Source organism: Rissa tridactyla, chromosome 9 (assembly GCF_028500815.1).
Source record: "Rissa tridactyla isolate bRisTri1 chromosome 9, bRisTri1.patW.cur.20221130, whole genome shotgun sequence".
NCBI classification, from domain to species: domain Eukaryota; kingdom Metazoa; phylum Chordata; class Aves; order Charadriiformes; family Laridae; genus Rissa; species Rissa tridactyla.
This window is the reverse complement of record NC_071474.1, coordinates 43,422,984-43,435,134: the sequence shown is the minus strand read 5'-3', so window position 1 is coordinate 43,435,134 and position 12,151 is coordinate 43,422,984.

Below are 12,151 nucleotides of genomic sequence, written 5' to 3'. Positions count from 1 at the left end.
GATTAACCGTCTGCTCAGCTGGCAATTAATGTTGGTTAAATGGGAAGCTGCCACTTAGCTTTGACTTTGTAGCTGCTGTTTTCACTTCTCCAAGTCAGGCTCCAGGCACTGAAGGGAGGGATGTGAATATCTGTGGGGAAGATTAAGTGTGAGCTGCCTGTCCTATGCTGGGAGAGCTGCTTGTGGACAGCGTGGTTAGAAGGGAATTAAAGCCATACTCTGTTTTCTATTTTAGTCCTCCCACTCCCAGCTTTTTCTGTCAACCCGGAAAGCACAGGCTGCTCCCCAGTTCCATGTTTCCTCCTGCTCTCACTTTCCCTCCATCTTTGGTTGCGACCTTGGAAAACAAGTTAGCTTGCTGATGCCATCTGTGAAAACACCAGCACTACGTGCTTATGTGCCAGCCTCATTTGCGCAGGAAAAACGCTGAGCTGAGAGACAAGGTTCATCTCTCTGCCCAGGCTATGGACGTCCTGTGAGATTGTGCTCAAGTCAGTAGGGTGCAGTTCATCTTTTCTTTGCTACTGAAGAGTCTTACGACGTTCCTGCCTCTTGCACTGTGATGCATCAGAGGAACTGAATGATAAAAAATCCTTTAGCCTCAATTGCTTCAGTGACCGCTGGTATATTCCTTCCATGCTTCATGTAGACCCGCTGGCCCAGCCTAGAGGGTTGTGAGCCCTCATCTCTAGCCTCCTCAGAGCTCTGTGGGCTTTAGTACTGCACTGAGGTAGTGCTAAGACTCTTGCGCAGCTCCTTTGGTGGGGTTGAGGGTCTTGGATGATGACAATGTAGGAAAGGACTGGAGTACAGCAGCCAAGACAAGTCCCTCCTGGTCCACTTCAGCCCTATTTGTGTCCCGCAGGCATGCAGAGGCTTGGTATGGCCCGGGTTGGTGAGTCTGCGCTGCCAGCATGGTGCATTGCAGATTGAACCGCTGTCCCTGTCCTGCAGAGCAGGTCCCCTGCTCGTGGGGAAAGCCACGCAGCCACCTGCTTTTCCTTGGCTACAAACCATGCTGATGTGAAGGGCTCTGGCAGCTGCCAACTATGGCGGGGTGCTGGCCACTGGTACGCTCGGCATCAAGGAGTTGCAGCGGGAGCCGGTGCTACGTGGTGCCTCTCTCCTGTGGGCTCAGCAGGAACCTCGCACTTTGGAATTAGCTTCAGTTTTTTTCTTGCCGATTTATCTTTTGAGTTTTCTAGGCCAGCTGTCCTCCTTTATTATCCTCACACTACCTATTTATCTCGTCTGCCCCCTCTTCTTCCTGCTTTCCTCCCTCTGGTTGCCTGTCCGTTGCTGAGCTCTTGGCCGCCAGCAAAAACAAGCCACAGCGGCGGAGCGTGACAGACCCTGCTAAAGACACATTGGGCCCGACAGCCAGGGCCGAGTCAGCAAAGCCGGTCCCCGCTCGCTGTCCCCCGGCATCCAGCCCACGCGTGGGAGGAAACTCCCGAGGTGCCTCATCACCGCGAGCACCTCAAACTCATACGCTGTCCTGCCTGCGCTGTTTCTGCTCTGCGAGGACAACCAAGGTGCCCAAAAGCTGCAGGTAGGAAGGCAGCTGCCATCTCCTCTGCTTACATGGTGTGCTCAGGCCAGCTCCTTCCCTACCATCTCCTCCCACCCATGCTCCCCCGACAGCCCCAGGCTGACAGACTGAGGGGCAGATCCTGGGTGCTGGCCCCAGCAGACGCTATTAGTAAACATCCTTCCTGGAAGTCTTTAAGTATGGTCTCTGGGCCTCTAGACGTGGCCTTGGTGGTGACAGTACAACCTGTTTGCGCACAAATAATAACAGTAATAAAATTCTGCACTTTTATCATCTGTTCTGGGCATCATGTTTTCAGAAAGACCAGCTGGAGGGGTGAGATGGAGGAGTTTGGGGCCATGTTCAGATTAAATAGTCTTGGTTGTCTGATCCAGAGTGGATTTGGCAGGGGCATTGGACTAGGTGATCTCCAGAGGTCCCTTCCAACCCCTACCGTTCTGTGGCTGTGGATACAAGGCAGAGCCCAGGGGCCCACCATCTGGCCAACCAAAAAAAAAAATCACCTGTAGGTGCAGGTGCTACAAACACAGCCTTTGCAGCACTCTGCTTTAACTTGCCCCTGCTTCCACTTGTACCGAACTCCAGCCACCATGCACAGCCACGAACTAGACTGCAGGGACCCTTCAGTCAAAGGAGGACCATGGAAGTAGACATAGTAAACCCTACCCCAAAATATCCTGTGTTTAATTTTGCTCCCTCTTATCCCACGTGCCAGCTCTATCCCACAGCAGAGCTCTCATCTGAAACCAGAGATGCTGATCAGACGTAGTCTGGTGCTTCAGAGATGTGCTTTCAGAGCCTGGAGAGGAAACAAACCCTTCATTGCTCACAGCTGTAGGACACAAATGTGCTGAGGCACGTGTCTTTCCAGACACGTGTTATGAGTGTGTTAGAGCTGTGCTTTTGGGAAGCTTTGGGCTTGCATGTGTACTGACTGCCAAGAGAAACCTCAGCACATGCAGGGTCCCAGGGGAGGGCCAGAGGGCTGACTCAGGTGAGACCTTGTAGTACAGTTGACTTACAAGCTCTGACCATCTGGGACAAGGCTGTGCAAACCCATAACTATGCCTCCAGATGTGCAGAACATCATCAACCACTCTGGCAAGGGAAGCAGGAATGAAACTGAGATTGAACTGAACTTTCCCGGTCACACTCCCTCCTTCTTCATCTTTCTGGCACTATTAAACTTTGTCAAGAACCTCCTGACAAGGTTTTAGGGTAAAGGCAAGAAAAAGCAAGTAGTCAAATTCCTTTCTTCTGGAAGCAACAGGAAGGTGGTAGAGCCTTTGATGTCTTGTTCAGCTCAGCAGCCAGAGCAGTGTATGAGCCACATCCGCGTTGCTCAGTGTACCCCTCGATGGAAAGCACAAAGGGCTGTGTGCAGTGGCCCACCTGCCTGGAGTTTTAGGGAAGCAGATAAGGCTTAATCAATATGAATCCCATTGGAAATAAAACTAGCAATAGCTGTGTGGCAAAGACCCTGCCTGACAGTGTGAAAATGTGGGTGCCTGCCTTAGATGGGCAGGGAGGGTGGGGAGAACTCTTGAAGCATTTGGAGATACGAATCGTCCATCAGGAAAAGGACAGACCAAGACAAAAAGATCTGGAGGGGAAGCAGACCTCATACTGCTGTGCTTAAATTTGCAGGGCTGCTAGAAGTAGAGAACAAAGTAACTGTTTTCCTCCCAAATTAGAATTAAACTGGAGGTCTGGAAGTTCCCCTGGAGAAGTTTAGGCCTTGGGAAGGAGGATTTCCTGGGCCATGTAGGCTGAGATCCACATCCCAGATTCAGGACCCCTTGCTATTCCAGCACTGACCTCTCATCAGGGGTTTAGACTTCTTACTAGTAGGCTGGAGACTGCTTTGGACTCCAGTCCCCCAGAACTCGCCTTCGCTTGAGGCCCACAAAGCCTCCTGCAGACAAGACAGACCATGGAGGTCCAGGCAGGGTGGGCGTAGCTGCGTAGCCAGCTGCTGTGTGGCTGTTCCCACCACGCTGCGCTATTCTCTTCACCTTCTTCATGGAATGGACAGAAAATCAACACACCCAAAGTGCAGGTGGGACTACAGGTGTAGCAGGGAACTTCTTTGCAGCAGTAGTGGTCAAACATAGTTTTGTGGAAGTCATTATCAGCAAGTCCTTAGGTAAAACTGTGCAACTACAGCGTACCATTCCACTGGGCAAACTCTGCCCAGAGGGGGATCTGCTCTTACCTGGGTTGCTACAGAGGAAAGGCAAAAGCCAAGGGGAAGAAAGTCAATAAAAGGTGCCTCATGCAATACGGAAGGCAGGAGCTGGATCTTTTTGTTGATGGAGGTAGTGCCTCCATCTCTGCCCTCAGTGCCTGGTTCCATCACCAGAAAGTAGGCTGAGTGCGCCAATGCAGACATCATTTTGCAGGCCGCTTGCACATGATGGGCTGGGGTATTGAAGTGTTATTTTTAAGACAGCCAAACTTTTGCAGAGAGAGAGAGGACAGGTTTTATTTTAGCAAGGAACTGCAGAGGCTGTGGGTACCTGCACTGCTTGGTGCTATTGTGCTGGGTTCGGGGTTAAAAAGAGCTAGTAACTTCTAGCAGGATTAGAGAGAACATGGAAAGGAGAACCCTGAGTTTGGATTAAAGATGTTAAAAAGTCTCTTGCATCAGCAAGCTCTTTTCTCTGGGAGAGATTAGGAGTGCAGTTTCTCTTGGCCACTCTGTTAATCTGGTCTCCATGGAAACAGAATGATGTTCGTGGTGAGGCGTTGCCCTAACTGCCTGCTCAGCAGCCGTGTCAGAGGGGGAGCCTGGATTTAGTTTGTCACCCAAATCTGGTTGGCTTGTCCCCTGTCAATCCGTGGTGGCTGCTGCCGGGGGAATTTTTGCTGCTCGTTTTGTGCTGGTGGAACCTGCACCAGTGCCCCCGTGCCGCAGGTATTTCGCTCGAGGTTTCATAGACTCAAGTCCTCACTTAACCGCTCTTGGGTGGATATTGCGATACAGCCTATGGACAAGGCATCAAGCAAGAAGTCAGGAAACTCGCCTTGTTTTAAAGCAAATCCAGCCTTGCAATGTCCAGCCAACAGTAATGACTGAGGCAGGCCTTGTGTGGCTTTCCTCTGTGCCTGTCTGCGCTGGGGACAGAAGAAATACTTGTCCCAGGGATTCACCCCAAATGCTGGCCGGTCTGGCCTCTAAATGCAAACTGGAGGTGCTAATGTGGCAATCCAGGCTGAGGATGAAATGGTGGGTGGCTTGTAAACGTTCCTTGCATCTTTCTAAATCCCTTTTCATCCTGAGTCACATGCGGAAGGCGCGTGGGTGAGTGCGAGTAGGCAGAGAGAGAGGGATGGTAGGGCTGTATGAATTTGGATATGCACATCAGCTATCAAACATAGTGCAAAATTGCTGTGAAAGCAAGGAAAAAAGATAAATTTCATGTCACAGTCTTCAGATGATGAGCAACTGCTGCTACTGTTTTCTGTGTTAGCAGAGTTAAAGGGGCACTTCTTTGTTGAGATGAGCAAGAGGTCTTCACCTCGTGTCTCCTCTTCCTAACCCTTCCCTCTTTTTCTCTCCGCTGCTCCACAGTTGTGTTTCCCAGTGGATCTCAGGTGTGTGGTACTGCTGCTGCCTCTAGTCCTTTGAGATCAGCCACGGGTTTGGCTAAAGAAAGTCGAAACAAAGCAAACAAAATGTAGAGGACCTTTTTCCTATCTGACTTCATCTCCTATTTCAATAATATTTTATGCCGTCAGCTAATTCCACCTAAATCTGGAACTGTATGCTTATAAATATCATGAAACTGAAGAGTCAGGGGGAGAATTTATCAGTAGACTTGTTGTCCGCACTGTGAGCTAAACCCTAAATCAGACCTCAAAAATTTTCATCCCAGAGACAACTACACAGGGTTCCAAGCTTCCTGGGTCCATCTGGAATTGCACTGGAACAAGTCCACAGCTGTTCCCTATAAAACCCATTGCCTTTTCAGCCCATGTGAAAGCTTTCACAGAAAACACGTCTAGTCCAAACAGCCACTTCAGATTTAAATATGAGTGATGACTTGACTAAAAAGCACACTACAGCAGCACAGTGTCAGCCAACACCAGGAAGCCTATTACAGAGAGGCCCAGCCCTGGTCTGGCTGTAGGTGAGAGACGGGGCTCTGCACACCCTGCCCGGGTGGCCCTTTCCCAGCTAGCGAGCCCCGTGGAGGGGTCCTGCAGCGTCATGTATCATTTAAAGAGTCATTCTGCTCTGCAAAGCAGGCAGCAGCTCCCGTGTGGGCTATACCTCAGCAACTGTAATTTGTCCCAGTTTATAAATAAGATGTTTTTCCTTGGCTGCCAGGTCCCAGTGACATCTACAAGGCAAGCTGTGATCTCTATGGCCTGTGAATCATCGCTGATAACGGCGATCCTCCCAGCTGACTCCTACTTTTCCTAGCTGTACAGCACCAGAGTTTGTGGATGCACCCAGAGACAGCTCTACGGGCAGGGAAATGGCTTCTTCCTTCCGAAGCACAGCCCAGGTTGAAATCACCCAGGAGGAATGCTCTTACGGACAGAAAGGTGGTACAGCTCACCTTCGCTGTCCCTGGAAGGTATTCCTACCTCCCTGACCCAGGCTGGGGAACGTTTGGCCTCTCTCTTCCCCTCCCTTCATGTTCATGCCTTCTCCTAGCACCAAGGCCAGAATAAGTCCGAATTTTCTCCTCTCTTGCCCTGTTCACTGCATGGCCCATGTGCAATAGTCTCCAGCAAAAAAGGGAAAACTTTGGCTGTTCTTTGTGTCTCAATATCTCCTCCTGCTCCTCCCTCTGGAGCATCAACATCTCAGCCTGCATCCCTGGGACGCTTCCCTGCTCGGTTCAGAAATCAGGCAAGTCCTCCTCTCACTCTGTGCGTCAGTGTCCTCTTTTCTGCGGTCATAAGAGCATTGACCTTTGTCAGAGTGAAGATAGCATCAAAAACTGTGGGACTTAGTAATGGACACTAGCTACATCTTGTTGGGTGAGAGACTGGAACCTGGGCATTTGCTGGGAACAAAGCTCAGATGATGCTGGAGGCATGCCTGGTCAGTGAAGTGTCTTGGATCCTCTGCCTGCCTCTGCTACGTTCGTCTGGCGCAGCTGACGATGTGTTATTTAGTTGCTCCGCATCTCCCTTACAGCCAGGATAACAACACCTTGTGGGGGTGAGAGTAGATTTTCATTGGCATTTGTCATCTGCTCGGCTGCAAGCACCCTGGGGAGGCCTATAAATAAGTGAGGGGCTGTGATTCAGCAGCCACTGGAGGAGCAGCAGCTGCCACTGCGTCCATTTCATGATCGCTTCAAAAGCCTAAACTCTCTCTTTGATTTGGATTTTTGCATTAAATTTACAAGAGCCCCCTCCACAAGCAGAGCAGGGGAAGGCCATCTGCTGTGTCTCTGGGGAGGACGGTGTGGAAGTAACCACTGTGGTAATGATGCAGCCCATGAGACTGATTGCAGGCTCCACCACAGCACCCTCATTCCTCATTGATGTGCACCTGCTTTCATGTTGCTTTCTTCTTGTGTTTGCTAGGGTTGGTTTTCCTGATGTCTGTTATCGCTGGGCAGAGAGAGGCACTAAAAGAAATGGTTTAGGTCAGGCTTGTGGAGAAGCAACCAGGTATCTGGATGCGTTCTCAAGGAAGCAGAGGTTTTGCATCTGCAAAGTCAGTGATGGAACTAATATGAGACTGAGTGATCTGAGCAAAGAGCACAACTGTGTACACCTCGAGGCTCTGAGCAGCGAGATTGCAGCTTGGATTTAGGTTCAGATCGCCAAGTTCAGCTTTGCTCATCTCATTCACCCAGTGCTTTGGGACATTACTGACAGTCATGCTTTTGTAAGGCTGTGGGGGCCTGTGTCTGCTGGGACATGCTGAAGTAAAGGTCCTTTTCTGTGTGTACGTTGGGGGGAAAAAAGTGTCTGTGTGCGTATGAGCTTCTGCCAGCTACAGCATCGAAGCAGCTCTGCTCTTAGTGACCTTTTTATGGGCTGCCCTCTGCTAAAATAATTTTAGCGAAAGCCTTGGCTTTGTCTCCATTTGGGATGGAGGACGTATGTCCATCCCTAGGTCAGGGTGTAAATGCCCCCATGGTTTGATGGGGTAAATCTTGCTGAGCAGAGTTGTCCATTTCCCCACTGATGAAAGTGGGAAGATGTTTTGTGGGCAGCGGGAAGGGGAATAAGTTGGCCCAGAGGGAGGTGAACAGTAACCATAAGAGTACGTGTGAGACCTGTGATGCCCTAGGAGATTCTAGTGACTCCACATGGACCCAACAGCAGCAGCACTGAGCTCCAGAGCTGGCTCAAAATCTCCTTGACATCAGTCCCACGATGTGTTTGCACTTTGGTGAATGATGATATGATCTATGCCCTAGATGAGAACATGGGGAAACAGCCACAGAGGCCTCACACAGGCTTCTTGCTGAAGCACAGACAGTGTGGAGGAAAGATCTCTCGGCCAGGTCATCCTGCAGCTCTCATCCTTTCTAATGAAGCCTTGTTCCTGGTCAACAAATTACAAAAAAAAAAAAAGGTAAAAAGCAAAGAGGAGGAGAAAATGACAGAATGATATATTTTTGTGCATGCTCTCCCTCTCTCTCTCCATTCCTTTGAGCCATTTTTAACCCAAGCTAATTCAGCTGGAAATATTAATAACCCTATAAGGACGCCACCTCCTTGTAATGAAGTGTAAAGGTCACTTCTGCTCAAATCACACAACTCTTTCATTTTGTTCTCTGCGAAGAACAGCTCCTCTCTTTAATTATTCAGTTTGCTTTTATATTGCAGTCGCTGCTCTCTTGTCTCTAATCTCTGACACTTCCCCATTACGCAAGCCCCCGGGAGGCTGGGCAATGTGGCCTGCTGGGTCACACCCGAGGACCCCGGATGCTGTGAGCAGCAGTCAGGACTTGCCTGGGGGAGGAAGAGGAGGCTGAATGTGGAGCAGGAGAGACGATTCTTGATTTTCAGAGTTATTTCTTTGATGGTGTGGGTCCGCCAGTGTTTCTTCAGGGTGTGGGCATTGTAAAATAAGTTAATTTTTGGTTGAGCTAAATTCTTATGTGTGAGATGCCACTTGATGTGATGGGAAGGAGAGAGGCTGGAGGGCAGTTGGGGCATTCTTGTACTCTAGGGTCACCTTATGGGTGGATGGAGGTGGGAAGCTTACAAGGCCCTGAGATAAAGCAAAGCCTCTGGCATCACTGCGATGTCCTCAGTCATCTCTTGGCTCATGATGCCCACGGCCAGGAAGAACAGAGGGAGAAATCACAGCAGCATGCTGCAGACATGAGCACTCTTGGGACAGGCTATGGGAGTCACCAGCACAAAAATGGGTGAGGGATTTGGGGAAAGCCATTCTCTGGGAATGAATTTAGGGTCATGTACAAGTTCTTCTTGGACAGGTGCCCCTGAGAGGGCTGGGGAACGCGTCCGGCAGGACCACACCATAGCTCCCCACTGCCCCCAGAGAAGCTTTCATTTGTCAGTCCCTCAGGGTCCTTCCCCACTTCATGCTGGCACCCAGTGAGTCCTCCTAGGAAAGCTGCAGCATCCAAACCACGTGCTCGCTGCTACCCTCCCACGTGGGAGCAGCTCCCATCGCCCTCCACCCCAGGCCCTTGTTTATGTGTCTGGAGGGTGGTGGGGCCCTGGCTGGAGTGGTCCTTTCTCCCTGCTGGGGCCACCAGCCTTCACTTTGCCAAGGGTGCAGTAGGGAGTCTAACACCACAGAGGCAAGAGACCGCACAGGAATCTGTGAGGTCCTGTAAGATCTTCAGGGGCTGGAAGGGGTTATTTCAGTGGCTGAGAAGATTATTGCACTAATTATTACTGTAGCATCCTAAATAATTAATAACCATAATTAATTGTATGGACTCGAGAGAGGCAGAAACAACTTTTGCGGTGGCTGTAACCCCTCCTTTCCCTGAGCACTGCTCCCTCCAGAACTCCTCTGCGGTGTTTTATCTCCCTGAATGTTTAAATGACTTGATCAATGTGGGGTTTCCACCATTTCCCCATGGGACTCCTGGTTCTCTGCTCTAATTATAACCCCGCAGCAGCTATTAATGCCCACAAACAAACACAGGTCCTCAGTAGCTGGGATGAGTTAAGGTTTATATAATCATGTGAAGATTTGAGAGCTGAAAAGCCTTTCACTGTGCACTGCATTAATTATTTAAAAGGAGCCTGACTGATGGTTTTTGCATGTGTGTGTGGTTGTTTCCTTTTCTCCCCACTCCCCACGGAGTCCAGCTGTTCTTGGCTACACACGGTGCGCTCAGCACCAGCCAAGACACTGCTAAAGCCAAAATAATTTCCGAAGACTCATGTTCACATTAATCCGGTGAGCTGGCTGGCATGCCAAGTCATGCACTGTGCTGGTAGTAAAGCAGCATACCAGGACCTCTGATGAGTATGTGTAGAAGTTTTGCTTGTTAATGGTAGGACATGCTTCATGGTATAAGAAGTCTCACACTGAAAGGATAGAACTGGCATGGTCGTTTCCAAATTATAGCTGGCAACTGAGGCACAGAGATATGATGTGACACTGGCACAGACACATGGGAAGTCTAATGAAGACCACAGCACTGACCAGCTCTTTGGCTGAGGATGGAGATGTCTTCTTCCAAGCTGTGCTAGTGCCAGGGGCTTGCCCTCTCATGCCCCTCACATGCTGCAGGGGCAGTAGCACCATGGTTAAGTCAAGCTACCAACTTAAATTTTGAAGCTATTTTCCCTGATGTTGCCTAAACACTGGGCTTCAACAGCAGCCGTCCTTGAAACAGCTAGTGCAGAAGAACACTGTTGTCCATAGCGTAAGTTCTGTACTAGCATCATCCCTCACCCCCTTCCTTTCTATGATTGCTCCAGCAGACCATTAACAGCAGTGCAATATCCAGTAGCGTGGACCAGATTGGGGCACAGTTTCCTCTGTGGGGAGCTTGGTTCCAGCTGACAGGCTTACATGACCTCATCTCTATAAAACCTGATCTTAAACATGCGCCACTCATTCATTCAAAACCTCATGTGGATATAAAATCCAGAGTTCAAAAGCTGTAACTTTCCAGAGACAGGAGTGGTGGTGGTGAAATAGCTGGGTTTTAGGCGAAAATCCGGAAACATTTGACTGTGGTTTTGCAGATGTGATTTCTATGCTGCATCCAGGATGAACTTCGGAGGTTCGACATCTCTGCTGCCACCGTCCTCCTTTCAAGCCCTTAAGCATGGCTCATGGTAATGAGATTTAAGGATATCAAAAAGTCCTAGAAGAGCTAAGGAAAGATAATCAGGGTTAGTGTGCTGACAATGGGGGAAGAGGCTGAAAGTCTAGGGGGGGCTATGGCCAGGGTGGCTGAATTGCCACTTTCCAGAATCATCATTAAAGCAAACCCAGTCCTCTGGCTGAAGATGTGGACTGTTTTAATAATGGAGACATTGGGATTAGAAACAGAAGCTGAGCAAACAAGGGGACTGGCTCAGGCCTATAGGTAGTAATGCTCTGGGTAATTCACGTCCTAAACCCGTTTGTCTGAAAGCATCTCTGCTGAAATTGATACAGCAGGTATTCCTACGGTAACCGTATGTTATGATGCCTTCTGGTCCCAGCCAAAGGCATTGCAATTAAGGAAACAAATGTCGTCTTTTTCTCATGGTCTTGTTTAGTACCCCAGATGTCTGGTGCGGTACTCTCTTGCTCTTTGGTGGATGGTCTGTGCTGCACAGTGACAGCCCTCACCTGAGTGGAAACACTAAGCTCTGGCATGCAGGGGCTGGCGTAGCTGTCTGTAACCCAGGGGAACAGATGGCACCGCCTGACAAATGCAGACTGTCCCCCCCACTTCCCTGCTCCTTTCTGCTGCAAATTGAGGCCTTAAAAAGGATTGATGGGGCTAACAACAACCTCATCCGGGATGACTCTTTGGGGGATTAATGACTAGTCGCTGGGGAAAGGTTTAATGGTCCAAAGAGATCAGCAGTCTCAAACCAGTTTATTAATCAGCTGGGGCTAAGGCCATTACAGCTTAACAGCTCAGCTTTGGGGGGGCAGAGGAGGCGAGGGGTGGCAGTGATCCATCCCTGCGCAGAAACAAACCAAAGAAAGCAAGGAAATCCCTGGAATCCAGTATAGAAACTTGCTGATTGTCAGGGACTAAGATTTAGCAAGGAAATGCAAAGGGAAAAGGGAGTGATGGGCTTGTTTAATTTATGCCTGATAGAATGCAAAGAGAAAAGGGAGTGATGGGCTTGTTTAATTTATGCCTGATACACGGCAGCCCATCTCACTCCCTCCCTGCTGCAGTGGCTCCTGAACAAGCCCGTGGGCTTCCAGCCAGCTTTGTCTCTAGCGATGACCGCTAGACACCCCTAAACCCTATGCTGTGGCATGGAGAAGTTGTGGACTACTGTTGGGCAAGGAAATTTTTTTCTAACACCTTGTTCAGAGATCAGGTTTCTGCCTGGGAGCATGAAAACTGAGGTACTTATTATTTTTCTCACAGCAAGTCGAAGCGCAGAAGCTATTCTTATTCATATAAATGTCTAATCCTACTCTGATTCCTTCTGAGCTGTTGCATTTGC